Raw genomic sequence first — 26,562 nt, forward strand, 5'->3', positions numbered from 1 at the left:
TTTGATTCATCCCTAGCAATAATGTCTCAGTGCTGGCATTTTAGAGACAAGAAATGGGGTGGGAGCCAATTGTTAGAGTCTAAAGAAGAGCAACAATGATGAAGACAACTGTTTAACTTAGCCTTTTACCTCTATATGCAAGAATCTAGTCTTTGCAGTGGGCGACACAATCATACCTTGACAAATACACAAGGGATTTTTCAGAGATTTTTCATTGTTTTTCCTTCTCTTACAGCCATACCACCCTGAAAAAGCCCGATCCCCTCTGATCTTGGAATCAATACAGGGTTGGGCCTGGTCAGTACCTGTATGGGAGACCTCTTGGGAATACCAGATGCTGTAAGCTTTTTCACTAATTTGTTATAAAATACAGTTTTTTTCACTTCACCACAGCTTTGAACAGCTTCGTCCTTGAATAATTTTAAAGCCAGGTGTTCCACACGAACTGCACACACTTGTTGGTAATAAACCTCCTTTGATTTGTCCCTAGCAATAATGTCTCAGTGCTGGCATTTTAGAGACAAGATATGGGGTGGGAGCCGATTGTTACTCGAAAAAAGAGCAACAGTGATGAAGACAACTGTTTAACTTAGCCTTTTACCTCCATATGCAAGAATCTAGTCTTTGCAGTGAGCGACACAATCATACTTTGACATATACACAAGGGATTTTTCAGAGATTTTTCAAGATTTTCCCATCGCTTACGGCCATACCACCCTGAAAAAGCCCGATCCCGTCTGATCTCGGAATCAATCCAGGGTTGGGCCTGGTCAGTACCTGTATGGGAGACCTCTTGGGAATACCAGGTGCTGTAAGCTTTTTCACTAATTTGTTATAAAATACAGTTTTTTTCACTTCACCACAGCTATGAACAGCTTCGTCATTGAATAATTTTAAAGCCAGGTGTTCCACACGAACTGCACACACTTGTTGGTAATAAACCTCCTTTGATTCATCCCTAGCAATAATGTCTCAGTGCTGGCATTTTAGAGACAAGAAATGGGGTGGGAGCCAATTGTTAGAGTCTAAAGAAGAGCAACAATGATGAAGACAACTGTTTAACTTAGCCTTTTACCTCTATATGCAAGAATCTAGTCTTTGCAGTGGGCGACACAATCATACCTTGACAAATACACAAGGGATTTTTCAGAGATTTTTCATTGTTTTTCCTTCTCTTACAGCCATACCACCCTGAAAAAGCCCGATCCCCTCTGATCTTGGAATCAATACAGGGTTGGGCCTGGTCAGTACCTGTATGGGAGACCTCTTGGGAATACCAGATGCTGTAAGCTTTTTCACTAATTTGTTATAAAATACAGTTTTTTTCACTTCACCACATCTTTGAACAGCTTCGTCATTGAATAATTTTAAAGCCAGGTGTTCCACACGAACTGCACACACTTGTTGGTCATAAAACTAGTTTGATTTGTCCCTAACAATAATGTCTCAGTGCTGGCATTTTAGAGACAAGAAATGGAGTGGGAGCCGATTGTTACTCGAAAAAAGAGCAACAGTGATGAAGACAACTGTTTAACTTAGCCTTTTACCTCCATATGCAAGAATCTAGTCTTTGCAGTGGGCGACACAATCATACTTTGACAAATACACAAGGGATTTTTCAGAGATTTTTCAAGGTTTTTCCATTGCTTACAGCCATACCACCCTGAAAAAGCCAGATCCCGTCTGATCTCGGAAGCAATCCACAGTTGGGCCTGGTCAGTACCTGTATGGGAGACCTCTTGGGAATACCAGGTGCTGTAAGCTTTTTCACTAATTTGTTATAAAATACAGTTTTTTTTCACTTCACCACAGCTTTGAACAGCTTCGTCATTGAATAATTTTAAAGCCAGGTGTTCCACACGAACTGCACACACTTGTTGGTAATAAACCTCCTTTGATTTGTCCCTAGCAATAATGTCTCAGTGCTGGCATTTTAGAGACAAGAAATGGGATGGGAGCCAATTGTTAGAGTCTAAAGAAGAGCAACAATGATGAAGACAACTGTTTAACTTAGCCTTTTACCTCTATGTGCAAGAATCTAGTCTTTGCAGTGGGCGACACAATCATACCTTGACAAATACACAAGGGATTTTTCAGAGATTTTTCAAGGCTTTTCCTTCGCTTACAGCCATACCACCCTGAAAAAGCCCGATCCCCTCTGATCTCGGAATCAATCCAGGGTTGGGCCTGGTCAGTACCTGTATGGGAGACCTCTTGGGAATACCAGGTGCTGTAAGCTTTTTCACTAATTTGTTATAAAATACAGTTTTTTTCACTTCACCACATCTTTGAACAGCTTCGTCATTGAATAATTTTAAAGCCAGGTGTTCCACACGAACTGCACACACTTGTTGGTAATAAACCTCCTTTGATTTGTCCCTAGCAATAATGTCTCAGTGCTGGCATTTTAGAGACAAGAAATGGGGTGGGAGCCAATTGTTACTCAAAAAAAGAGCAACAGTGATGAAGACAACTGTTTAACTTAGCCTTTTACCTCGATATGCAAGAATCTAGTCTTTGCAGTGGGCGACACAATCATACTTTGACATATACACAAGGGATTTTTCAGAGATTTTTCAAGGTGTGTCCTTCGCTTACGGCCATACCACCCTGAAAAAGGCCGATTCCGTCTGATCTTGGAAGCAATCCAGGGTTGGGCCTGGTCAGTACCTGTATGGGAGACCTCTTGGGAATACCAGGTGCTGTAAGCTTTTTCACTAATTTGTTATAAAATACAGTTTTTTCTCACTTCACCACAGCTTTGATTAGCTTTGTCATTGAATAATTTTAAAGCCAGGTGTTCCACACGAACTGCACACACTTGTTGGTAATAAACCTCCTTTGATTTGTCCCTAGCAATAATGTCTCAGTGCTGGCATTTTAGAGACAAGAAATGGGGTGGCAGCCTATTGTTACTCGAAAAAAGAGCAACAGTGATGAAGACAACTGTTTAACTTAGCCTTTTACCTCCATATGCAAGAATCTAGTCTTTGCAGTGGGCGACACAATCATACTTTGACTTATACACAAGGGATTTTTCAGAGATTTTTCAAGGTGTATCCTTCGCTTACGTCCATACCACCCTGAAAAAGCCCGATCCCGTCTGATCTCGGAAGCAATCCAGGTATGGGCCTGGTCAGTACCTGTATGGGAGACCTCTTGGGAATACCAGGTGCTGTAAGCTTTTTCACTAATTTGTTATAAAATACAGTTTTTTTCACTTCACCACAGCTTTGAACAGCTTCGTCCTTGAATAATTTTAAAGCCAGGTGTTCCACACGAACTGCACACACTTGTTGGTAATAAACCTCCTTTGATTTGTCCCTAGCAATAATGTCTCAGTGCTGGCATTTTAGAGACAAGAAATGGGGTGGGAGCCGATTGTTACTCGAAAAAAGAGCAACAGTGATGAAGACAACTGTTTAACTTAGCCTTTTACCTCCATATGCAAGAATCTAGTCTTTGCAGTGAGCGACACAATCATACTTTGACATATACACAAGGGATTTTTCAGAGATTTTTCAAGATTTTCCCATCGCTTACGGCCATACCACCCTGAAAAAGCCCGATCCCGTCTGATCTCGGAATCAATCCAGGGTTGGGCCTGGTCAGTACCTGTATGGGAGACCTCTTGGGAATACCAGGTGCTGTAAGCTTTTTCACTAATTTGTTATGAAATACAGTTTTTTTCACTTCACCACAGCTATGAACAGCTTCGTCATTGAATAATTTTAAAGCCAGGTGTTCCACACGAACTGCACACACTTGTTGGTAATAAACCTCCTTTGATTCATCCCTAGCAATAATGTCTCAGTGCTGGCATTTTAGAGACAAGAAATGGGGTGGGAGCCAATTGTTAGAGTCTAAAGAAGAGCAACAATGATGAAGACAACTGTTTAACTTAGCCTTTTACCTCTATATGCAAGAATCTAGTCTTTGCAGTGGGCGACACAATCATACCTTGACAAATACACAAGGGATTTTTCAGAGATTTTTCATTGTTTTTCCTTCTCTTACAGTCATACCACCCTGAAAAAGCCCGATCCCCTCTGATCTTGGAATCAATACAGGGTTGGGCCTGGTCAGTACCTGTATGGGAGACCTCTTGGGAATACCAGATGCTGTAAGCTTTTTCACTAATTTGTTATAAAATACAGTTTTTTTCACTTCACCACATCTTTGAACAGCTTCGTCATTGAATAATTTTAAAGCCAGGTGTTCCACACGAACTGCACACACTTGTTGGTCATAAACCTAGTTTGATTTGTCCCTAACAATAATGTCTCAGTGCTGGCATTTTAGAGACAAGAAATGGGGTGGGAGCCAATTGTTAGAGTCTAAAGAAGAGCAACAATGATGAAGACAACTGTTTAACTTAGCCTTTTACCTCTATATGCAAGAATCTAGTCTTTGCAGTGGGCGACACAATCATACCTTGACAAATACACAAGGGATTTTTCAGAGATTTTTCATTGTTTTTCCTTCTCTTACAGTCATACCACCCTGAAAAAGCCCGATCCCCTCTGATCTTGGAATCAATACAGGGTTGGGCCTGGTCAGTACCTGTATGGGAGACCTCTTGGGAATACCAGATGCTGTAAGCTTTTTCACTAATTTGTTATAAAATACAGTTTTTTTCACTTCACCACATCTTTGAACAGCTTCGTCATTGAATAATTTTAAAGCCAGGTGTTCCACACGAACTGCACACACTTGTTGGTCATAAACCTAGTTTGATTTGTCCCTAACAATAATGTCTCAGTGCTGGCATTTTAGAGACAAGAAATGGAGTGGGAGCCGATTGTTACTCGAAAAAAGAGCAACAGTGATGAAGACAACTGTTTAACTTAGCCTTTTACCTCCATATGCAAGAATCTAGTCTTTGCAGTGGGCGACACAATCATACTTTGACAAATACACAAGGGATTTTTCCGAGATTTTTCAAGGTTTTTCCATTGCTTACAGCCATACCACCCTGAAAAAGCCAGATCCCGTCTGATCTCGGAAGCAATCCACGGTTGGGCCTGGTCAGTACCTGTATGGTAGACCTCTTGGGAATACCAGGTGCTGTAAGCTTTTTCACTAATTTGTTATAAAATACAGTTTTTTTTCACTTCACCACAGCTTTGAACAGCTTCGTCATTGAATAATTTTAAAGCCAGGTGTTCCACACGAACTGCACACACTTGTTGGTAATAAACCTCCTTTGATTTGTCCCTAGCAATAATGTCTCAGTGCTGGCATTTTAGAGACAAGAAATGGGGTGGGAGCCAATTGTTAGAGTCAAGAAGAGCAACAATGATGAAGACAACTGTTTAACTTAGCCTTTTACCTCTATATGCAAGAATCTAGTCTTTGCAGTGGGCGACACAATCATACCTTGACAAATACACAAGGGATTTTTCAGAGATTTTTCAAGGTTTTTCCTTCGCTTACAGCCATACCACCCTGAAAAAGCCCGATCCCCTCTGATCTCGGAATCAATCCAGGTTTGGGCCTGGTCAGTACCTGTATGGGAGACCTTTTGGAAGTACCAGGTGCTGTAAGCTTTTTCACTAATTTGTTATAAAATACAGTTTTTTTCACTTCACCGCATCTTTGAACAGCTTCGTCATTGAATAATTTTAAAGCCAGGTGTTCCACACGAACTGCACTCACTTGTTGGTAATAAACCTCCTTTGATTTGTCCCTAGCAATAATGTCTCAGTGCTGGCATTTTAGAGACAAGAAATGGGGTGGGAGCCAATTGTTAGAGTCTAAAGAAGAGCAACAATGATGAAGACAACTGTTTAACTTAGCCTTTTACCTCCATATGCAAGAATCTAGTCTTTGCAGTGGGCGACACAATCATACTTTGACATATACACAAGGGATTTTTCAGAGATTTTTCAAGGTGTGTTTTTGCTTACGGCCATACCACCCAGAAAAAGCCCGATCCCGTCTGATCTCGGAAGCAATCCAGGGTTGGGCCTGGTCAGTACCTGTATGGGAGACCTATTGGGAATAGCAGGTGCTGTAAGCTTTTTCACTAATTTGTTATAAAATACAGTTTTTTTCACTTCACCACAGCTTTGAACAGCTTCGTCCTTGAATAATTTTAAAGCCAGGTGTTCCACACAAACTGCACACACTTGTTGGTAATAAACCTCCTTTGATTTGTCCCTAGCAATAATGTCTCAGTGCTGGCATTTTAGAGACAAGAAATGGGGTGGGAGCCGATTGTTACTCGAAAAAAGAGCAACAGTGATGAAGACAACTGTTTAACTTAGCCTTTTACCTCCATATGCAAGAATCTAGTCTTTGCAGTGAGCGACACAATCATACTTTGACATATACACAAGGGATTTTTCATAGATTTTTCAAGATTTTCCCATCACTCACGGCCATACCACGCTGAAAAAGCCCGATCCCGTCTGATCTCGGAGTCAATCCAGGGTTGGGCCTGGTCAGTACCTGTATGGGAGACCTCTTGGGAATACCAGGTGCTGTAAGCTTTTTCACTAATTTGTTATAAAATACAGTTTTTTTCACTTCACCACAGCTATGAACAGCTTCGTCATTGAATAATTTTAAAGCCAGGTGTTCCACACGAACTGCACACACTTGTTGGTAATAAACCTCCTTTGATTCATCCCTAGCAATAATGTCTCAGTGCTGGCATTTTAGAGACAAGAAATGGGGTGGGAGCCAATTGTTAGAGTCTAAAGAAGAGCAACAATGATGAAGACAACTGTTTAACTTAGCCTTTTACCTCTATATGCAAGAATCTAGTCTTTGCAGTGGGCGACACAATCATACCTTGACAAATACACAAGGGATTTTTCAGAGATTTTTCATTGTTTTTCCTTCTCTTACAGTCATACCACCCTGAAAAAGCCCGATCCCCTCTGATCTTGGAATCAATACAGGGTTGGGCCTGGTCAGTACCTGTATGGGAGACCTCTTGGGAATACCAGATGCTGTAAGCTTTTTCACTAATTTGTTATAAAATACAGTTTTTTTCACTTCACCACATCTTTGAACAGCTTCGTCATTGAATAATTTTAAAGCCAGGTGTTCCACACGAACTGCACACACTTGTTGGTCATAAACCTAGTTTGATTTGTCCCTAACAATAATGTCTCAGTGCTGGCATTTTAGAGACAAGAAATGGAGTGGGAGCCGATTGTTACTCGAAAAAAGAGCAACAGTGATGAAGACAACTGTTTAACTTAGCCTTTTACCTCCATATGCAAGAATCTAGTCTTTGCAGTGGGCGACACAATCATACTTTGACAAATACACAAGGGATTTTTCTGAGATTTTTCAAGGTTTTTCCATTGCTTACAGCCATACCACCCTGAAAAAGCCAGATCCCGTCTGATCTCGAAAGTAATCCACGGTTGGGCCTGGTCAGTACCTGTATGGGAGACCTCTTGGGAATACCAGGGGCTGTAAGCTTTTTCACTAATTTGTTATAAAATACAGTTTTTTTTCACTTCACCACAGCTTTGAACAGCTTCGTCATTGAATAATTTTAAAGCCAGGTGTTCCACACGAACTGCACACACTTGTTGGTAATAAACCTCCTTTGATTTGTCCCTAGCAATAATGTCTCAGTGCTGGCATTTTAGAGACAAGAAATGGGGTGGGAGCCAATTGTTAGAGTCAAGAAGAGCAACAATGATGAAGACAACTGTTTAACTTAGCCTTTTACCTCTATATGCAAGAATCTAGTCTTTGCAGTGGGCGACACAATCATACCTTGACAAATACACAAGGGATTTTTCAGAGATTTTTCAAGGTTTTTCCTTCGCTTACAGCCATACCACCCTGAAAAAGCCCGATCCCCTCTGATCTCGGAATCAATCCAGGTTTGGGCCTGGTCAGTACCTGTATGGGAGACCTTTTGGAAGTACCAGGTGCTGTAAGCTTTTTCACTAATTTGTTATAAAATACAGTTTTTTTCACTTCACCGCATCTTTGAACAGCTTCGTCATTGAATAATTTTAAAGCCAGGTGTTCCACACGAACTGCACTCACTTGTTGGTAATAAACCTCCTTTGATTTGTCCCTAGCAATAATGTCTCAGTGCTGGCATTTTAGAGACAAGAAATGGGGTGGGAGCCAATTGTTAGAGTCTAAAGAAGAGCAACAATGATGAAGACAACTGTTTAACTTAGCCTTTTACCTCCATATGCAAGAATCTAGTCTTTGCAGTGGGCGACACAATCATACTTTGACATATACACAAGGGATTTTTCAGAGATTTTTCAAGGTGTGTTTTTGCTTGCGGCCATACCACCCAGAAAAAGCCCGATCCCGTCTGATCTTGGAAGCAATCCAGGGTTGGGCCTGGTCAGTACCTGTATGGGAGACCTATTGGGAATAGCAGGTGCTGTAAGCTTTTTCACTAATTTGTTATAAAATACAGTTTTTTCACTTCACCACAGCTTTGAACAGCTTCGTCCTTGAATAATTTTAAAGCCAGGTGTTCCACACAAACTGCACACACTTGTTGGTCATAAACCTCCTTTGATTTGTCCCTAGCAATAATGTCTCAGTGCTGGCATTTTAGAGACAAGAAATGGGGTGGGAGCCGATTGTTACTCGAAAAAAGAGCAACAGTGATGAAGACAACTGTTTAACTTAGCCTTTTACCTCCATATGCAAGAATCTAGTCTTTGCAGTGAGCGACACAATCATACTTTGACATATACACAAGGGATTTTTCATAGATTTTTCAAGATTTTCCCATCACTCACGGCCATACCACGCTGAAAAAGCCCGATCCCGTCTGATCTCGGAATCAATCCAGGGTTGGGCCTGGTCAGTACCTGTATGGGAGACCTCTTGGGAATACCAGGTGCTGTAAGCTTTTTCACTAATTTGTTATAAAATACAGTTTTTTTCACTTCACCACATCTTTGAACAGCTTCGTCATTGAATAATTTTAAAGCCAGGTGTTCCACACGAACTGCACACACTTGTTGGTAATAAACCTCCTTTGATTTGTCCCTAGCAATAATGTCTCAGTGCTGGCATTTTAGAGACAAGAAATGGGGTGGGAGCCAATTGTTACTCAAAAAAAGAGCAACAGTGATGAAGACAACTGTTTAACTTAGCCTTTTACCTCCATATGCAAGAATCTAGTCTTTGCAGTGGGCGACACAATCATACTTTGACATATACACAAGGGATTTTTCAGAGATTTTTCAAGGTGTGTCCTTCGCTTACGGCCATACCACCCTTAAAAAGGCCGATTCCGTCTGATCTCGGAAGCAATCCAGGTTTGGGCCTGGTCAGTACCTGTATGGGAGACCTCTTGGGAATACCAGGTGCTGTAAGCTTTTTCACTAATTTGTTATAAAATACAGTTTTTTCTCACTTCACCACAGCTTTGATTAGCTTTGTCATTGAATAATTTTAAAGCCAGGTGTTCCACACGAACTGCACACACTTGTTGGTAATAAACCTCCTTTGATTTGTCCCTAGCAATAATGTCTCAGTGCTGGCATTTTAGAGACAAGAAATGGGGTGGCAGCCTATTGTTACTCGAAAAAAGAGCAACAGTGATGAAGACAACTGTTTAACTTAGCCTTTTACCTCCATATGCAAGAATCTAGTCTTTGCAGTGGGCGACACAATCATACTTTGACTTATACACAAGGGATTTTTCAGAGATTTTTCAAGGTGTGTCCTTCGCTTACGGCCATACCACCCTGAAAAAGCCCGATCCCGTCTGATCTCGGAAGCAATCCAGGTATGGGCCTGGTCAGTACCTGTATAGGAGACCTCTTGGGAATACCAGGTGCTGTAAGCTTTTTCACTAATTTGTTATAAAATACAGTTTTTTTCACTTCACCACAGCTTTGAACAGCTTCGTCCTTGAATAATTTTAAAGCCAGGTGTTCCACACGAACTGCACACACTTGTTGGTAATAAACCTCCTTTGATTTGTCCCTAGCAATAATGTCTCAGTGCTGGCATTTTAGAGACAAGAAATGGGGTGGGAGCCAATTGTTAGAGTCTAAAGAAGAGCAACAATGATGAAGACAACTGTTCAACTTAGCCTTTTACCTCCATATGCAAGAATCTAGTCTTTGCAGTGGGCGACACAATCATACTTTGACATATACACAAGGGATTTTTCAGAGATTTTTCAAGGTGTGTTTTTGCTTACGGCCATACCACCCAGAAAAAGCCCGATCCCGTCTGATCTCGGAAGCAATCCAGGGTTGGGCCTGGTCAGTACCTGTATGGGAGACCTATTGGGAATAGCAGGTGCTGTAAGCTTTTTCACTAATTTGTTATAAAATACAGTTTTTTCACTTCACCACAGCTTTGAACAGCTTCGTCCTTGAATAATTTTAAAGCCAGGTGTTCCACACAAACTGCACACACTTGTTGGTCATAAACCTCCTTTGATTTGTCCCTAGCAATAATGTCTCAGTGCTGGCATTTTAGAGACAAGAAATGGGGTGGGAGCCGATTGTTACTCGAAAAAAGAGCAACAGTGATGAAGACAACTGTTTAACTTAGCCTTTTACCTCCATATGCAAGAATCTAGTCTTTGCAGTGAGCGACACAATCATACTTTGACATATACACAAGGGATTTTTCATAGATTTTTCAAGATTTTCCCATCACTCACGGCCATACCACGCTGAAAAAGCCCGATCCCGTCTGATCTCGGAATCAATCCAGGGTTGGGCCTGGTCAGTACCTGTATGGGAGACCTCTTGGGAATACCAGGTGCTGTAAGCTTTTTCACTAATTTGTTATAAAATACAGTTTTTTTCACTTCACCACAGCTATGAACAGCTTCGTCATTGAATAATTTTAAAGCCAGGTGTTCCACACGAACTGCACACACTTGTTGGTAATAAACCTCCTTTGATTCATCCCTAGCAATAATGTCTCAGTGCTGGCATTTTAGAGACAAGAAATGGGGTGGGAGCCAATTGTTAGAGTCTAAAGAAGAGCAACAATGATGAAGACAACTGTTTAACTTAGCCTTTTACCTCTATATGCAAGAATCTAGTCTTTGCAGTGGGTGACACAATCATACCTTTGACAAATACACAAGGGATTTTTCAGAGATTTTTCATTGTTTTTCCTTCTCTTACAGCCATACCACCCTGAAAAAGCCCGATCCCCTCTGATCTTGGAATCAATACAGGGTTGGGCCTGGTCAGTACCTGTATGGGAGACCTCTTGGGAATACCAGATGCTGTAAGCTTTTTCACTAATTTGTTATAAAATACAGTTTTTTTCACTTCACCACATCTTTGAACAGCTTCATCATTGAATAATTTTAAAGCCAGGTGTTCCACACGAACTGCACACACTTGTTGGTCATAAAACTAGTTTGATTTGTCCCTAACAATAATGTCTCAGTGCTGGCATTTTAGAGACAAGAAATGGAGTGGGAGCCGATTGTTACTCGAAAAAAGAGCAACAGTGATGAAGACAACTGTTTAACTTAGCCTTTTACCTCCATATGCAAGAATCTAGTCTTTGCAGTGGGCGACACAATCATACTTTGACAAATACACAAGGGATTTTTCAGAGATTTTTCAAGGTTTTTCCATTGCTTACAGCCATACCACCCTGAAAAAGCCAGATCCCGTCTGATCTCGGAAGCAATCCACGGTTGGGCCTGGTCAGTACCTGTATGGGAGACCTCTTGGGAATACCAGGTGCTGTAAGCTTTTTCACTAATTTGTTATAAAATACAGTTTTTTTTCACTTCACCACAGCTTTGAACAGCTTCGTCATTGAATAATTTTAAAGCCAGGTGTTCCACACGAACTGCACACACTTGTTGGTAATAAACCTCCTTTGATTTGTCCCTAGCAATAATGTCTCAGTGCTGGCATTTTAGAGACAAGAAATGGGATGGGAGCCAATTGTTAGAGTCTAAAGAAGAGCAACAATGATGAAGACAACTGTTTAACTTAGCCTTTTACCTCTATGTGCAAGAATCTAGTCTTTGCAGTGGGCGACACAATCATACCTTGACAAATACACAAGGGATTTTTCAGAGATTTTTCCTTCGCTTACAGCCATACAACCCTGAAAAAGCCCGATCCCCTCTGATCTCGGAATCAATCGAGGGTTGGGCCTGGTCAGTACCTGTATGGGAGACCTCTTGGGAATACCAGGTGCTGTAAGCTTTTTCACTAATTTGTTATAAAATACAGTTTTTTTCACTTCACCACATCTTTGAACAGCTTCGTCATTGAATAATTTTAAAGCCAGGTGTTCCACACGAACTGCACACACTTGTTGGTAATAAACCTCCTTTGATTTGTCCCTAGCAATAATGTCTCAGTGCTGGCATTTTAGAGACAAGAAATGGGGTGGGAGCCAATTGTTACTCAAAAAAAGAGCAACAGTGATGAAGACAACTGTTTAACTTAGCCTTTTACCTCCATATGCAAGAATCTAGTCTTTGCAGTGGGCGACACAATCATACTTTGACATATACACAAGGGATTTTTCAGAGATTTTTCAAGGTGTGTCCTTCGCTTACGGCCATACCACCCTGAAAAAGGCCGATTCCGTCTGATCTCGGAAGCAATCCAGGTTTGGGCCTGGTCAGTACCTGTATGGGAGACCTCTTGGGAATACCAGGTGCTGTAAGCTTTTTCACTAATTTGTTATAAAATACAGTTTTTTCTCACTTCACCACAGCTTTGATTAGCTTTGTCATTGAATAATTTTAAAGCCAGGTGTTCCACACGAACTGCACACACTTGTTGGTAATAAACCTCCTTTGATTTGTCCCTAGCAATAATGTCTCAGTGCTGGCATTTTAGAGACAAGAAATGGGGTGGCAGCCTATTGTTACTCGAAAAAAGAGCAACAGTGATGAAGACAACTGTTTAACTTAGCCTTTTACCTCCATATGCAAGAATCTAGTCTTTGCAGTGGGCGACACAATCATACTTTGACTTATACACAAGGGATTTTTCAGAGATTTTTCAAGGTGTGTCCTTCGCTTACGGCCATACCACCCTGAAAAAGCCCGATCCCGTCTGATCTCGGAAGCAATCCAGGTATGGGCCTGGTCAGTACCTGTATGGGAGACCTCTTGGGAATACCAGGTGCTGTAAGCTTTTTCACTAATTTGTTATAAAATACAGTTTTTTTCACTTCACCACAGCTTTGAACAGCTTCGTCCTTGAATAATTTTAAAGCCAGGTGTTCCACACGAACTGCACACACTTGTTGGTAATAAACCTCCTTTGATTTGTCCCTAGCAATAATGTCTCAGTGCTGGCATTTTAGAGACAAGAAATGGGGTGGGAGCCGATTGTTACTCGAAAAAAGAGCAACAGTGATGAAGACAACTGTTTAACTTAGCCTTTTACCTCCATATGCAAGAATCTAGTCTTTGCAGCGAGCGACACAATCATACTTTGACATATACACAAGGGATTTTTCAGAGATTTTTCAAGATTTTCCCATCGCTTACGGCCATACCACCCTGAAAAAGCCCGATCCCGTCTGATCTCGGAATCAATCCAGGGTTGGGCCTGGTCAGTACCTGTATGGGAGACCTCTTGGGAATACCAGGTGCTGTAAGCTTTTTCACTAATTTGTTATAAAATACAGTTTTTTTCACTTCACCACAGCTATGAACAGCTTCGTCATTGAATAATTTTAAAGCCAGGTGTTCCACACGAACTGCACACACTTGTTGGTAATAAACCTCCTTTGATTCATCCCTAGCAATAATGTCTCAGTGCTGGCATTTTAGAGACAAGAAATGGGGTGGGAGCCAATTGTTAGAGTCTAAAGAAGAGCAACAATGATGAAGACAACTGTTTAACTTAGCCTTTTACCTCTATATGCAAGAATCTAGTCTTTGCAGTGGGCGACACAATCATACCTTGACAAATACACAAGGGATTTTTCAGAGATTTTTCATTGTTTTTCCTTCTCTTACAGTCATACCACCCTGAAAAAGCCCGATCCCCTCTGATCTTGGAATCAATACAGGGTTGGGCCTGGTCAGTACCTGTATGGGAGACCTCTTGGGAATACCAGATGCTGTAAGCTTTTTCACTAATTTGTTATAAAATACAGTTTTTTTCACTTCACCACATCTTTGAACAGCTTCGTCATTGAATAATTTTAAAGCCAGGTGTTCCACACGAACTGCACACACTTGTTGGTCATAAACCTAGTTTGATTTGTCCCTAACAATAATGTCTCAGTGCTGGCATTTTAGAGACAAGAAATGGAGTGGGAGCCGATTGTTACTCGAAAAAAGAGCAACAGTGATGAAGACAACTGTTTAACTTAGCCTTTTACCTCCATATGCAAGAATCTAGTCTTTGCAGTGGGCGACACAATCATACTTTGACAAATACACAAGGGATTTTTCAGAGATTTTTCAAGGTTTTTCCATTGCTTACAGCCATACCACCCTGAAAAAGCCAGATCCCGTCTGATCTCGGAAGCAATCCACGGTTGGGCCTGGTCAGTACCTGTATGGGAGACCTCTTGGGAATACCAGGTGCTGTAAGCTTTTTCACTAATTTGTTATAAAATACAGTTTTTTTCACTTCACCACAGCTTTGAACAGCTTCGTCATTGAATAATTTTAAAGCCAGGTGTTCCACACGAACTGCACACACTTGTTGGTAATAAACCTCCTTTGATTTGTCCCTAGCAATAATGTCTCAGTGCTGGCATTTTAGAGACAAGAAATGGGGTGGGAGCCAATTGTTAGAGTCTAAAGAAGAGCAACAATGATGAAGACAACTGTTTAACTTAGCCTTTTACCTCTGTATGCAAGAATCTAGTCTTTGCAGTGGGCGACGCAATCATACCTTGACAAATACACAAGGGATTTTTCAGAGATTTTTCAAGGTTTTTCCTTCGCTTACAGCCATACCACCCTGAAAAAGCCTGATCCCCTCTGATCTCGGAACTGGCCTGGTCTGTACCTGTATGGGAGACCTCTTGGGAATACCAGGTTCTGTAAGCTTTTTCACTAATTTGTTATAAAATACAGTTTTTTTCACTTCACCACATCTTTGAACAGCTTCGTCATTGAATAATTTTAAAGCCAGGTGTTCCACACGAACTGCACACACTTGTTGGTAATAAACCTCCTTTGATTTGCCCCTAGCAATAATGTCTCAGTGCTGGCATTTTAGAGACAAGAAATGGGGTGGGAGCCGATTGTTACTCGAAAAAAGAGCAACAGTGATGAAGACAACTGTTTAACTTAGCCTTTTACCTCCATATGCAAGAATCTAGTCTTTGCAGTGGGCGACACAATCATACTTTGACATATACACAAGGGATTTTTAAGAGATTTTTCAAGGTGTGTTTTTCGCTTACGGCCATACCACCCAGAAAAAGCCCGATCCCGTCTGATCTCGGAAGCAATCCAGGGTTGGGCCTGGTCAGTACCTGTATGGGAGACCTATTGGGGATACCAGGTACTGTAAGCTTTTTCACTAATTTGTTATAAAATACAGTTTTTTTCACTTCACCTCATCTTTGAACAGCTTCGTCATTGAATAATTTTAAAGCCAGGTGTTCCACACGAACTGCACACACTTGTTGGTAATAAACCTCCTTTTATTTGTACCTAGCAATAATGTCTCAGTGCTGGCATTTTAGAGACAAGAAATGGGGTGGGAGCTAATTGTTAGAGTCTAAAGAAGAGCAACAATGATGAAGACAACTGTTTAAATTAGCCTTTTACCTCTATATGCAAGAATCTAGTCTTTGCAGTGGGCGACACAATCATTCCTTGACAAATACACAAGGGATTTTCCAGAGATGTTTCAAGGTTTTTCCTTCGCTTACAGCCATACCACCCTTAAAAAGCCCGATCCCCTCTGATCTCGGAATCAATCCAGGGTTGGGCCTGGTCAGTACCTGTATAGGAGACCTCTTGGGAATACCAGGTGCTGTAAGCTTTTTCACTAATTTGTTATAAAATACAGTTTTTTTCTCTTCACCACATCTTTGAACAGCTTCGTCATTGAATAATTTTAAAGCCAGGTGTTCCACACGAACTGCACACACTTGTTGGTAATAAACCTCCTTTGATTTGTCTCTAGCAATAATGTCTCAGTGCTGGCATTTAAGAGACAAGAAATGGAGTGGGAGCCGATTGTTACTCGAAAAAAGAGCAACAGTGATGAAGACAACTGTTTAACTTAGCCTTTTACCTCCATATGCAAGAATCTAATCTTTGCAGTGGGCGACACAATCATACTTTGACAAATACACAAGGGATTTTTCAGAGATTTTTCAAGGTTTTTTCATTGCTTACAGCCATACCACCCTGAAAAAGCCAAATCCCGTCTGATCTCGGAAGCATTCGAGGGTTGGGCCTGGTCAGTACCTGTATGGGAGACCTCTTGGGAATACCAGGTGCTCTAAGCTTTTTCACTAATTTGTTATAAAATACAGTTTTTTTCACTTCACCACAGCTTTGAACAGCTTCGTCATTGAATAATTTTAAAGCCAGGTGTTCCACACGAACTGCACACACTTGTTGGAAATAAACCTCCTTTGATTTGTCCCTAGCAATAATGTCTCAGTGCTGGCATTTTAGAGACAAGAAATGGGGTGGGAGCCAATTGTTAGAGTCTAAAGAAGAGCAACAATGATGAAGACAACTGTTTAACTTAGCCTTTTACCTCTATATGCAAGAATCTAGCCTTTGCAGTGGGCGACACAATCAAACCTTGACAAATACAAAAGGGATTTTTCAGAGATTTTTCAAGGTTTTTCCTTCGCTTTCGGCCATACCACCCTGACAAAACCCCGATCCCGTCTGATCTCGGAAGCAATCCAGGGTTGGGCCTGGTCAGTACCTGTATGGGAGACCTCTTGGGAATACCAGGTGCTGTAAGCTTTTTCACTAATTTGTTATAAAATACAGTTTTTTTCACTTCACCACAGCTTTGAACAGCTTCGTCATTGAATAATTTTAAAGCCAGGTGTTCCACACGAACTGCACACACTTGTTGGAAATAAACCTCCTTTGATTTGTCCCTAGCAATAATGTCTCAGTGCTGGCATTTTAGAGACAAGAAATGGGGTGGGAGCCAATTGTTAGAGTCTAAAGAAGAGCAACAATGATGAAGACAACTGTTTAACTTAGCCTTTTACCTCTATATGCAAGAATCTAGTCTTTGCAGTGGGCGACACAATCATACCTTGACAAATACACAAGGGATTTTTCAGAGATTTTTCAAGGTTTTTCCTTCGCTTACAGCCATACCACCCAGAAAAAGCCTGATCCCGTCTGATCTCGGAAGCAATCCAGGGTTGGGCCTGGTCAGTACCTGTATGGGAGACCTATTGGGAATACCAGGTACTGTAAGCTTTTTCACTAATTTGTTATAAAATACAGTTTTTTTCACTTCACCTCATCTTTGAACAGCTTCGTCATTGAATAATTTTAAAGCCAGGTGTTCCACACGAACTGCACAAACTTGTTGGTAATAAACCTCCTTTTATTTGTCCCTAGCAATAATGTCTCAGTGCTGGCATTTTAGAGACAAGAAATGGGGTGGGAGCTAATTGTTAGAGTCTAAAGAAGAGCAACAATGATGAAGACAACTGTTTAAATTAGCCTTTTACCTCTATATGCAAGAATCTAGTCTTTGCAGTGGGCGACACAATCATTCCTTGACAAATACACAAGGGATTTTCCAGAGATGTTTCAAGGTTTTTCCTTCGCTTACAGCCATACCACCCTTAAAAAGCCCGATCCCCTCTGATCTCGGAATCAATCCAGGGTTGGGCCTGGTCTGTACCTGTATAGGAGACCTCTTGGGAATACCAGGTGCTGTAAGCTTTTTCACTAATTTGTTATAAAATACAGTTTTTTTCACTTAACCACATCTTTGAACAGCTTCGTCATGGAATAATTTTAAAGCCAGGTGTTCCACACGAACTGCACACACTTGTTGGTAATAAACCTCCTTTGATTTGTCCCTAGCAATAATGTCTCAGTGCTGGCATTTTAGAGACAAGAAATGGGGTGGGAGCCGATTGTTACTCGAAAAAAGAGCAACAGTGATGAAGACAACTGTTTAACTTAGCCTTTTACCTCCATATGCAAGAATCTAGTCTTTGCAGTGGGTGACACAATCATACTTTGACATATACACAAGGGATTTTTCAGAGATTTTTCAAGGTGTGTCATTCGCTTACGGCCATACCACCCTGAAAAAGCCCGATCCCGTCTGATCTCAGAAGCAATCCAGGGTTGGGCCTGGTCAGTACCAGTATGGGAGACCTCTTGGGAATACCAGGTGCTGTAAGCTTTTTCACTAATTTGTTATAAAATACAGTTTTTTTCACTTCACCACATCTTGGAACAGCTTCGTCATTGAATAATTTTAAAGCCAGGTGTTCCACACGAACTGCACACACTTGTTGGTAATAAACCTCCTTTGATTTGTCCCTAGCAATAATGTCTCAGTGCTGGCATTTTAGAGACAAGAAATGGGGTGGGAGCCGATTGTTACTCGAAAAAAGATCAACAGTGATGAAGACAACTGTTTAACTTAGCCTTTTACCTCCATATGCAAGAATCTAGTCTTTGCAGTGGGCGACACAATCATACCTTGACATATACACAAGGGATTTTTCAGAGATTTTTCAAGGTGTTTTCTTCACTTACGGCCATACCACCCTGTAAAAGCCCGATCCCGTCTGATCTCGGAAGCAATCCAGGGTTGGGCCTGGTCAGTACCTGTATGGGAGACCTCTTGGGAATACCAGGTGCTGTAAGCTTTTTCACTAATTTGTTATAAAATACAGTTTTTTTCACTTCACCACAGCTTTGAACAGCTTCGTCATTGAATAATTTTAAAGCCAGGTGTTCCACACGAACTGCACACACTTGTTGGTAATAAACCTCCTTTGATTTGTCCCTAGCAATAATGTCTCAGTGCTGGCATTTTAGAGACAAGAAATGGGGTGGGAGCCAATTGTTAGAGTCTAAAGAAGAGCAACAATGATGAAGACAACTGTTTAACTTAGCCTTTTACCTCTGTATGCAAGAATCTAGTCTTTGCAGTGGGCGACGCAATCATACCTTGACAAATACACAAGGGATTTTTCAGAGATTTTTCAAGGTTTTTCCTTCGCTTACAGCCATACCACCCTGAAAAAGCCTGATCCCCTCTGATCTCGGAACTGGCCTGGTCTGTACCTGTATGGGAGACCTCTTGGGAATACCAGGTTCTGTAAGCTTTTTCACTAATTTGTTATAAAATACAGTTTTTTTCACTTCACCACATCTTTGAACAGCTTCGTCATTGAATAATTTTAAAGCCAGGTGTTCCACACGAACTGCACACACTTGTTGGTAATAAACCTCCTTTGATTTGCCCCTAGCAATAATGTCTCAGTGCTGGCATTTTAGAGACAAGAAATGGGGTGGGAGCCGATTGTTACTCGAAAAAAGAGCAACAGTGATGAAGACAACTGTTTAACTTAGCCTTTTACCTCCATATGCAAGAATCTAGTCTTTGCAGTGGGCGACACAATCATACTTTGACATATACACAAGGGATTTTTAAGAGATTTTTCAAGGTGTGTTTTTCGCTTACGGCCATACCACCCAGAAAAAGCCCGATCCCGTCTGATCTCGGAAGCAATCCAGGGTTGGGCCTGGTCAGTACCTGTATGGGAGACCTATTGGGAATACCAGGTACTGTAAGCTTTTTCACTAATTTGTTATAAAATACAGTTTTTTTCACTTCACCTCATCTTTGAACAGCTTCGTCATTGAATAATTTTAAAGCCAGGTGTTCCACACGAACTGCACACACTTGTTGGTAATAAACCTCCTTTTATTTGTACCTAGCAATAATGTCTCAGTGCTGGCATTTTAGAGACAAGAAATGGGGTGGGAGCCGATTGTTACTCGAAAAAAGAGCAACAGTGATGAAGACAACTGTTTAACTTAGCCTTTTACCTCCATATGCAAGAATCTAGTCTTTGCAGCGAGCGACACAATCATACTTTGACATATACACAAGGGATTTTTCAGAGATTTTTCAAGATTTTCCCATCGCTTACGGCCATACCACCCTGAAAAAGCCCGATCCCGTCTGATCTCGGAATCAATCCAGGGTTGGGCCTGGTCAGTACCTGTATGGGAGACCTCTTGGGAATACCAGGTGCTGTAAGCTTTTTCACTAATTTGTTATAAAATACAGTTTTTTTCACTTCACCACAGCTATGAACAGCTTCGTCATTGAATAATTTTAAAGCCAGGTGTTCCACACGAACTGCACACACTTGTTGGTAATAAACCTCCTTTGATTCATCCCTAGCAATAATGTCTCAGTGCTGGCATTTTAGAGACAAGAAATGGGGTGGGAGCCAATTGTTAGAGTCTAAAGAAGAGCAACAATGATGAAGACAACTGTTTAACTTAGCCTTTTACCTCTATATGCAAGAATCTAGTCTTTGCAGTGGGCGACACAATCATACCTTGACAAATACACAAGGGATTTTTCAGAGATTTTTCATTGTTTTTCCTTCTCTTACAGTCATACCACCCTGAAAAAGCCCGATCCCCTCTGATCTTGGAATCAATACAGGGTTGGGCCTGGTCAGTACCTGTATGGGAGACCTCTTGGGAATACCAGATGCTGTAAGCTTTTTCACTAATTTGTTATAAAATACAGTTTTTTTCACTTCACCACATCTTTGAACAGCTTCGTCATTGAATAATTTTAAAGCCAGGTGTTCCACACGAACTGCACACACTTGTTGGTCATAAACCTAGTTTGATTTGTCCCTAACAATAATGTCTCAGTGCTGGCATTTTAGAGACAAGAAATGGAGTGGGAGCCGATTGTTACTCGAAAAAAGAGCAACAGTGATGAAGACAACTGTTTAACTTAGCCTTTTACCTCCATATGCAAGAATCTAGTCTTTGCAGTGGGCGACACAATCATACTTTGACAAATACACAAGGGATTTTTCAGAGATTTTTCAAGGTTTTTCCATTGCTTACAGCCATACCACCCTGAAAAAGCCAGATCCCGTCTGATCTCGGAAGCAATCCACGGTTGGGCCTGGTCAGTACCTGTATGGGAGACCTCTTGGGAATACCAGGTGCTGTAAGCTTTTTCACTAATTTGTTATAAAATACAGTTTTTTTCACTTCACCACAGCTTTGAACAGCTTCGTCATTGAATAATTTTAAAGCCAGGTGTTCCACACGAACTGCACACACTTGTTGGTAATAAACCTCCTTTGATTTGTCCCTAGCAATAATGTCTCAGTGCTGGCATTTTAGAGACAAGAAATGGGGTGGGAGCCAATTGTTAGAGTCTAAAGAAGAGCAACAATGATGAAGACAACTGTTTAACTTAGCCTTTTACCTCTGTATGCAAGAATCTAGTCTTTGCAGTGGGCGACGCAATCATACCTTGACAAATACACAAGGGATTTTTCAGAGATTTTTCAAGGTTTTTCCTTCGCTTACAGCCATACCACCCTGAAAAAGCCTGATCCCCTCTGATCTCGGAACTGGCCTGGTCTGTACCTGTATGGGAGACCTCTTGGGAATACCAGGTTCTGTAAGCTTTTTCACTAATTTGTTATAAAATACAGTTTTTTTCACTTCACCACATCTTTGAACAGCTTCGTCATTGAATAATTTTAAAGCCAGGTGTTCCACACGAACTGCACACACTTGTTGGTAATAAACCTCCTTTGATTTGCCCCTAGCAATAATGTCTCAGTGCTGGCATTTTAGAGACAAGAAATGGGGTGGGAGCCGATTGTTACTCGAAAAAAGAGCAACAGTGATGAAGACAACTGTTTAACTTAGCCTTTTACCTCCATATGCAAGAATCTAGTCTTTGCAGTGGGCGACACAATCATACTTTGACATATACACAAGGGATTTTTAAGAGATTTTTCAAGGTGTGTTTTTCGCTTACGGCCATACCACCCAGAAAAAGCCCGATCCCGTCTGATCTCGGAAGCAATCCAGGGTTGGGCCTGGTCAGTACCTGTATGGGAGACCTATTGGGGATACCAGGTACTGTAAGCTTTTTCACTAATTTGTTATAAAATACAGTTTTTTTCACTTCACCTCATCTTTGAACAGCTTCGTCATTGAATAATTTTAAAGCCAGGTGTTCCACACGAACTGCACACACTTGTTGGTAATAAACCTCCTTTTATTTGTACCTAGCAATAATGTCTCAGTGCTGGCATTTTAGAGACAAGAAATGGGGTGGGAGCTAATTGTTAGAGTCTAAAGAAGAGCAACAATGATGAAGACAACTGTTTAAATTAGCCTTTTACCTCTATATGCAAGAATCTAGTCTTTGCAGTGGGCGACACAATCATTCCTTGACAAATACACAAGGGATTTTCCAGAGATGTTTCAAGGTTTTTCCTTCGCTTACAGCCATACCACCCTTAAAAAGCCCGATCCCCTCTGATCTCGGAATCAATCCAGGGTTGGGCCTGGTCAGTACCTGTATAGGAGACCTCTTGGGAATACCAGGTGCTGTAAGCTTTTTCACTAATTTGTTATAAAATACAGTTTTTTTCTCTTCACCACATCTTTGAACAGCTTCGTCATTGAATAATTTTAAAGCCAGGTGTTCCACACGAACTGCACACACTTGTTGGTAATAAACCTCCTTTGATTTGTCTCTAGCAATAATGTCTCAGTGCTGGCATTTAAGAGACAAGAAATGGAGTGGGAGCCGATTGTTACTCGAAAAAAGAGCAACAGTGATGAAGACAACTGTTTAACTTAGCCTTTTACCTCCATATGCAAGAATCTAATCTTTGCAGTGGGCGACACAATCATACTTTGACAAATACACAAGGGATTTTTCAGAGATTTTTCAAGGTTTTTTCATTGCTTACAGCCATACCACCCTGAAAAAGCCAAATCCCGTCTGATCTCGGAAGCATTCGAGGGTTGGGCCTGGTCAGTACCTGTATGGGAGACCTCTTGGGAATACCAGGTGCTCTAAGCTTTTTCACTAATTTGTTATAAAATACAGTTTTTTTCACTTCACCACAGCTTTGAACAGCTTCGTCATTGAATAATTTTAAAGCCAGGTGTTCCACACGAACTGCACACACTTGTTGGAAATAAACCTCCTTTGATTTGTCCCTAGCAATAATGTCTCAGTGCTGGCATTTTAGAGACAAGAAATGGGGTGGGAGCCAATTGTTAGAGTCTAAAGAAGAGCAACAATGATGAAGACAACTGTTTAACTTAGCCTTTTACCTCTATATGCAAGAATCTAGCCTTTGCAGTGGGCGACACAATCAAACCTTGACAAATACAAAAGGGATTTTTCAGAGATTTTTCAAGGTTTTTCCTTCGCTTTCGGCCATACCACCCTGACAAAACCCCGATCCCGTCTGATCTCGGAAGCAATCCAGGGTTGGGCCTGGTCAGTACCTGTATGGGAGACCTCTTGGGAATACCAGGTGCTGTAAGCTTTTTCACTAATTTGTTATAAAATACAGTTTTTTTCACTTCACCACAGCTTTGAACAGCTTCGTCATTGAATAATTTTAAAGCCAGGTGTTCCACACGAACTGCACACACTTGTTGGAAATAAACCTCCTTTGATTTGTCCCTAGCAATAATGTCTCAGTGCTGGCATTTTAGAGACAAGAAATGGGGTGGGAGCCAATTGTTAGAGTCTAAAGAAGAGCAACAATGATGAAGACAACTGTTTAACTTAGCCTTTTACCTCTATATGCAAGAATCTAGTCTTTGCAGTGGGCGACACAATCATACCTTGACAAATACACAAGGGATTTTTCAGAGATTTTTCAAGGTTTTTCCTTCGCTTACAGCCATACCACCCAGAAAAAGCCTGATCCCGTCTGATCTCGGAAGCAATCCAGGGTTGGGCCTGGTCAGTACCTGTATGGGAGACCTATTGGGAATACCAGGTACTGTAAGCTTTTTCACTAATTTGTTATAAAATACAGTTTTTTTCACTTCACCTCATCTTTGAACAGCTTCGTCATTGAATAATTTTAAAGCCAGGTGTTCCACACGAACTGCACAAACTTGTTGGTAATAAACCTCCTTTTATTTGTCCCTAGCAATAATGTCTCAGTGCTGGCATTTTAGAGACAAGAAATGGGGTGGGAGCTAATTGTTAGAGTCTAAAGAAGAGCAACAATGATGAAGACAACTGTTTAAATTAGCCTTTTACCTCTATATGCAAGAATCTAGTCTTTGCAGTGGGCGACACAATCATTCCTTGACAAATACACAAGGGATTTTCCAGAGATGTTTCAAGGTTTTTCCTTCGCTTACAGCCATACCACCCTTAAAAAGCCCGATCCCCTCTGATCTCGGAATCAATCCAGGGTTGGGCCTGGTCTGTACCTGTATAGGAGACCTCTTGGGAATACCAGGTGCTGTAAGCTTTTTCACTAATTTGTTATAAAATACAGTTTTTTTCACTTAACCACATCTTTGAACAGCTTCGTCATGGAATAATTTTAAAGCCAGGTGTTCCACACGAACTGCACACACTTGTTGGTAATAAACCTCCTTTGATTTGTCCCTAGCAATAATGTCTCAGTGCTGGCATTTTAGAGACAAGAAATGGGGTGGGAGCCGATTGTTACTCGAAAAAAGAGCAACAGTGATGAAGACAACTGTTTAACTTAGCCTTTTACCTCCATATGCAAGAATCTAGTCTTTGCAGTGGGTGACACAATCATACTTTGACATATACACAAGGGATTTTTCAGAGATTTTTCAAGGTGTGTCATTCGCTTACGGCCATACCACCCTGAAAAAGCCCGATCCCGTCTGATCTCAGAAGCAATCCAGGGTTGGGCCTGGTCAGTACCAGTATGGGAGACCTCTTGGGAATACCAGGTGCTGTAAGCTTTTTCACTAATTTGTTATAAAATACAGTTTTTTTCACTTCACCACATCTTGGAACAGCTTCGTCATTGAATAATTTTAAAGCCAGGTGTTCCACACGAACTGCACACACTTGTTGGTAATAAACCTCCTTTGATTTGTCCCTAGCAATAATGTCTCAGTGCTGGCATTTTAGAGACAAGAAATGGGGTGGGAGCCGATTGTTACTCGAAAAAAGATCAACAGTGATGAAGACAACTGTTTAACTTAGCCTTTTACCTCCATATGCAAGAATCTAGTCTTTGCAGTGGGCGACACAATCATACCTTGACATATACACAAGGGATTTTTCAGAGATTTTTCAAGGTGTTTTCTTCACTTACGGCCATACCACCCTGTAAAAGCCCGATCCCGTCTGATCTCGGAAGCAATCCAGGGTTGGGCCTGGTCAGTACCTGTATGGGAGACCTCTTGGGAATACCAGGTGCTGTAAGCTTTTTCACTAATTTGTTATAAAATACAGTTTTTTTCACTTCACCACAGCTTTGAACAGCTTCGTCATTGAATAATTTTAAAGCCAGGTGTTCCACACGAACTGCACACACTTGTTGGTAATAAACCTCCTTTGATTTGTCCCTAGCAATAATGTCTCAGTGCTGGCATTTTAGAGACAAGAAATGGGGTGGGAGCCAATTGTTAGAGTCTAAAGAAGAGCAACAATGATGAAGACAACTGTTTAACTTAGCCTTTTACCTCTGTATGCAAGAATCTAGTCTTTGCAGTGGGCGACGCAATCATACCTTGACAAATACACAAGGGATTTTTCAGAGATTTTTCAAGGTTTTTCCTTCGCTTACAGCCATACCACCCTGAAAAAGCCTGATCCCCTCTGATCTCGGAACTGGCCTGGTCTGTACCTGTATGGGAGACCTCTTGGGAATACCAGGTTCTGTAAGCTTTTTCACTAATTTGTTATAAAATACAGTTTTTTTCACTTCACCACATCTTTGAACAGCTTCGTCATTGAATAATTTTAAAGCCAGGTGTTCCACACGAACTGCACACACTTGTTGGTAATAAACCTCCTTTGATTTGCCCCTAGCAATAATGTCTCAGTGCTGGCATTTTAGAGACAAGAAATGGGGTGGGAGCCGATTGTTACTCGAAAAAAGAGCAACAGTGATGAAGACAACTGTTTAACTTAGCCTTTTACCTCCATATGCAAGAATCTAGTCTTTGCAGTGGGCGACACAATCATACTTTGACATATACACAAGGGATTTTTAAGAGATTTTTCAAGGTGTGTTTTTCGCTTACGGCCATACCACCCAGAAAAAGCCCGATCCCGTCTGATCTCGGAAGCAATCCAGGGTTGGGCCTGGTCAGTACCTGTATGGGAGACCTATTGGGAATACCAGGTACTGTAAGCTTTTTCACTAATTTGTTATAAAATACAGTTTTTTTCACTTCACCTCATCTTTGAACAGCTTCGTCATTGAATAATTTTAAAGCCAGGTGTTCCACACGAACTGCACACACTTGTTGGTAATAAACCTCCTTTTATTTGTACCTAGCAATAATGTCTCAGTGCTGGCATTTTAGAGACAAGAAATGGGGTGGGAGCTAATTGTTAGAGTCTAAAGAAGAGCAACAATGATGAAGACAACTGTTTAAATTAGCCTTTTACCTCT

At 41.1% G+C, this 26,562-nt stretch overlaps 5 non-coding genes and 47 pseudogenes across 5 annotated transcripts; all 52 read left to right on the forward strand.

Moving 5' to 3' along the window:
• The first annotated feature begins 227 nt into the window (after positions 1-227).
• On the forward strand, positions 228-346 carry LOC139067453 (5S ribosomal RNA; annotated as a pseudogene).
• Positions 347-699: 353 nt separating this feature from the next.
• On the forward strand, positions 700-818 carry LOC139068347 (5S ribosomal RNA). The gene has a single exon (XR_011519946.1). It is a non-coding gene; the product is annotated as a 5S ribosomal RNA (ribosomal RNA).
• A 355-nt stretch (positions 819-1,173) lies between these two features.
• Positions 1,174-1,292, forward strand: LOC139067455 (5S ribosomal RNA; annotated as a pseudogene).
• Positions 1,293-1,645: 353 nt separating this feature from the next.
• LOC139067651 (5S ribosomal RNA) lies at positions 1,646-1,764 on the forward strand (annotated as a pseudogene).
• Positions 1,765-2,120: 356 nt separating this feature from the next.
• Positions 2,121-2,239, forward strand: LOC139066455 (5S ribosomal RNA). Its single transcript, XR_011519355.1, has one exon. It is a non-coding gene; the product is annotated as a 5S ribosomal RNA (ribosomal RNA).
• Positions 2,240-2,592: 353 nt separating this feature from the next.
• Positions 2,593-2,711, forward strand: LOC139067536 (5S ribosomal RNA; annotated as a pseudogene).
• Positions 2,712-3,065: 354 nt separating this feature from the next.
• LOC139067525 (5S ribosomal RNA) lies at positions 3,066-3,184 on the forward strand (annotated as a pseudogene).
• A 353-nt stretch (positions 3,185-3,537) lies between these two features.
• Positions 3,538-3,656, forward strand: LOC139068348 (5S ribosomal RNA). Its single transcript, XR_011519947.1, has one exon. It is a non-coding gene; the product is annotated as a 5S ribosomal RNA (ribosomal RNA).
• Positions 3,657-4,011: 355 nt separating this feature from the next.
• LOC139067567 (5S ribosomal RNA) lies at positions 4,012-4,130 on the forward strand (annotated as a pseudogene).
• Positions 4,131-4,485: 355 nt separating this feature from the next.
• On the forward strand, positions 4,486-4,604 carry LOC139067568 (5S ribosomal RNA; annotated as a pseudogene).
• A 353-nt stretch (positions 4,605-4,957) lies between these two features.
• LOC139067595 (5S ribosomal RNA) lies at positions 4,958-5,076 on the forward strand (annotated as a pseudogene).
• Positions 5,077-5,430: 354 nt separating this feature from the next.
• Positions 5,431-5,549, forward strand: LOC139067626 (5S ribosomal RNA; annotated as a pseudogene).
• Positions 5,550-5,903: 354 nt separating this feature from the next.
• On the forward strand, positions 5,904-6,022 carry LOC139067420 (5S ribosomal RNA; annotated as a pseudogene).
• A 353-nt stretch (positions 6,023-6,375) lies between these two features.
• On the forward strand, positions 6,376-6,494 carry LOC139067616 (5S ribosomal RNA; annotated as a pseudogene).
• Positions 6,495-6,849: 355 nt separating this feature from the next.
• On the forward strand, positions 6,850-6,968 carry LOC139067570 (5S ribosomal RNA; annotated as a pseudogene).
• A 353-nt stretch (positions 6,969-7,321) lies between these two features.
• On the forward strand, positions 7,322-7,440 carry LOC139067711 (5S ribosomal RNA; annotated as a pseudogene).
• Positions 7,441-7,794: 354 nt separating this feature from the next.
• On the forward strand, positions 7,795-7,913 carry LOC139067627 (5S ribosomal RNA; annotated as a pseudogene).
• A 354-nt stretch (positions 7,914-8,267) lies between these two features.
• On the forward strand, positions 8,268-8,386 carry LOC139067852 (5S ribosomal RNA; annotated as a pseudogene).
• Positions 8,387-8,738: 352 nt separating this feature from the next.
• LOC139067235 (5S ribosomal RNA) lies at positions 8,739-8,857 on the forward strand (annotated as a pseudogene).
• A 353-nt stretch (positions 8,858-9,210) lies between these two features.
• On the forward strand, positions 9,211-9,329 carry LOC139067789 (5S ribosomal RNA; annotated as a pseudogene).
• Positions 9,330-9,683: 354 nt separating this feature from the next.
• Positions 9,684-9,802, forward strand: LOC139067488 (5S ribosomal RNA; annotated as a pseudogene).
• Positions 9,803-10,156: 354 nt separating this feature from the next.
• On the forward strand, positions 10,157-10,275 carry LOC139067422 (5S ribosomal RNA; annotated as a pseudogene).
• Positions 10,276-10,627: 352 nt separating this feature from the next.
• LOC139067236 (5S ribosomal RNA) lies at positions 10,628-10,746 on the forward strand (annotated as a pseudogene).
• A 356-nt stretch (positions 10,747-11,102) lies between these two features.
• Positions 11,103-11,221, forward strand: LOC139067456 (5S ribosomal RNA; annotated as a pseudogene).
• Positions 11,222-11,574: 353 nt separating this feature from the next.
• On the forward strand, positions 11,575-11,693 carry LOC139067280 (5S ribosomal RNA; annotated as a pseudogene).
• A 346-nt stretch (positions 11,694-12,039) lies between these two features.
• LOC139067587 (5S ribosomal RNA) lies at positions 12,040-12,158 on the forward strand (annotated as a pseudogene).
• A 353-nt stretch (positions 12,159-12,511) lies between these two features.
• Positions 12,512-12,630, forward strand: LOC139067644 (5S ribosomal RNA; annotated as a pseudogene).
• Positions 12,631-12,984: 354 nt separating this feature from the next.
• On the forward strand, positions 12,985-13,103 carry LOC139067034 (5S ribosomal RNA; annotated as a pseudogene).
• A 353-nt stretch (positions 13,104-13,456) lies between these two features.
• On the forward strand, positions 13,457-13,575 carry LOC139068349 (5S ribosomal RNA). Its single transcript, XR_011519948.1, has one exon. It is a non-coding gene; the product is annotated as a 5S ribosomal RNA (ribosomal RNA).
• Positions 13,576-13,930: 355 nt separating this feature from the next.
• Positions 13,931-14,049, forward strand: LOC139067571 (5S ribosomal RNA; annotated as a pseudogene).
• Positions 14,050-14,402: 353 nt separating this feature from the next.
• Positions 14,403-14,521, forward strand: LOC139067281 (5S ribosomal RNA; annotated as a pseudogene).
• An 815-nt stretch (positions 14,522-15,336) lies between these two features.
• LOC139067733 (5S ribosomal RNA) lies at positions 15,337-15,455 on the forward strand (annotated as a pseudogene).
• A 355-nt stretch (positions 15,456-15,810) lies between these two features.
• LOC139067101 (5S ribosomal RNA) lies at positions 15,811-15,929 on the forward strand (annotated as a pseudogene).
• Positions 15,930-16,282: 353 nt separating this feature from the next.
• LOC139068137 (5S ribosomal RNA) lies at positions 16,283-16,401 on the forward strand (annotated as a pseudogene).
• Positions 16,402-16,756: 355 nt separating this feature from the next.
• On the forward strand, positions 16,757-16,876 carry LOC139067181 (5S ribosomal RNA; annotated as a pseudogene).
• Positions 16,877-17,231: 355 nt separating this feature from the next.
• Positions 17,232-17,350, forward strand: LOC139067612 (5S ribosomal RNA; annotated as a pseudogene).
• Positions 17,351-17,705: 355 nt separating this feature from the next.
• On the forward strand, positions 17,706-17,824 carry LOC139067377 (5S ribosomal RNA; annotated as a pseudogene).
• Positions 17,825-18,177: 353 nt separating this feature from the next.
• Positions 18,178-18,296, forward strand: LOC139066735 (5S ribosomal RNA; annotated as a pseudogene).
• A 353-nt stretch (positions 18,297-18,649) lies between these two features.
• Positions 18,650-18,768, forward strand: LOC139066743 (5S ribosomal RNA; annotated as a pseudogene).
• Positions 18,769-19,583: 815 nt separating this feature from the next.
• On the forward strand, positions 19,584-19,702 carry LOC139067313 (5S ribosomal RNA; annotated as a pseudogene).
• Positions 19,703-20,055: 353 nt separating this feature from the next.
• On the forward strand, positions 20,056-20,174 carry LOC139068350 (5S ribosomal RNA). Its single transcript, XR_011519949.1, has one exon. It is a non-coding gene; the product is annotated as a 5S ribosomal RNA (ribosomal RNA).
• A 355-nt stretch (positions 20,175-20,529) lies between these two features.
• LOC139067572 (5S ribosomal RNA) lies at positions 20,530-20,648 on the forward strand (annotated as a pseudogene).
• Positions 20,649-21,001: 353 nt separating this feature from the next.
• LOC139067282 (5S ribosomal RNA) lies at positions 21,002-21,120 on the forward strand (annotated as a pseudogene).
• Positions 21,121-21,935: 815 nt separating this feature from the next.
• LOC139067735 (5S ribosomal RNA) lies at positions 21,936-22,054 on the forward strand (annotated as a pseudogene).
• A 355-nt stretch (positions 22,055-22,409) lies between these two features.
• Positions 22,410-22,528, forward strand: LOC139067102 (5S ribosomal RNA; annotated as a pseudogene).
• Positions 22,529-22,881: 353 nt separating this feature from the next.
• LOC139068138 (5S ribosomal RNA) lies at positions 22,882-23,000 on the forward strand (annotated as a pseudogene).
• A 355-nt stretch (positions 23,001-23,355) lies between these two features.
• LOC139067183 (5S ribosomal RNA) lies at positions 23,356-23,475 on the forward strand (annotated as a pseudogene).
• Positions 23,476-23,830: 355 nt separating this feature from the next.
• On the forward strand, positions 23,831-23,949 carry LOC139067613 (5S ribosomal RNA; annotated as a pseudogene).
• A 355-nt stretch (positions 23,950-24,304) lies between these two features.
• LOC139067378 (5S ribosomal RNA) lies at positions 24,305-24,423 on the forward strand (annotated as a pseudogene).
• Positions 24,424-24,776: 353 nt separating this feature from the next.
• LOC139066736 (5S ribosomal RNA) lies at positions 24,777-24,895 on the forward strand (annotated as a pseudogene).
• A 353-nt stretch (positions 24,896-25,248) lies between these two features.
• Positions 25,249-25,367, forward strand: LOC139066744 (5S ribosomal RNA; annotated as a pseudogene).
• Positions 25,368-26,182: 815 nt separating this feature from the next.
• Positions 26,183-26,301, forward strand: LOC139067314 (5S ribosomal RNA; annotated as a pseudogene).
• Positions 26,302-26,562: the final 261 nt, after the last annotated feature.

This window comes from Nothobranchius furzeri, chromosome 2, assembly GCF_043380555.1.
Source record: "Nothobranchius furzeri strain GRZ-AD chromosome 2, NfurGRZ-RIMD1, whole genome shotgun sequence".
Classification (NCBI taxonomy): domain Eukaryota; kingdom Metazoa; phylum Chordata; class Actinopteri; order Cyprinodontiformes; family Nothobranchiidae; genus Nothobranchius; species Nothobranchius furzeri.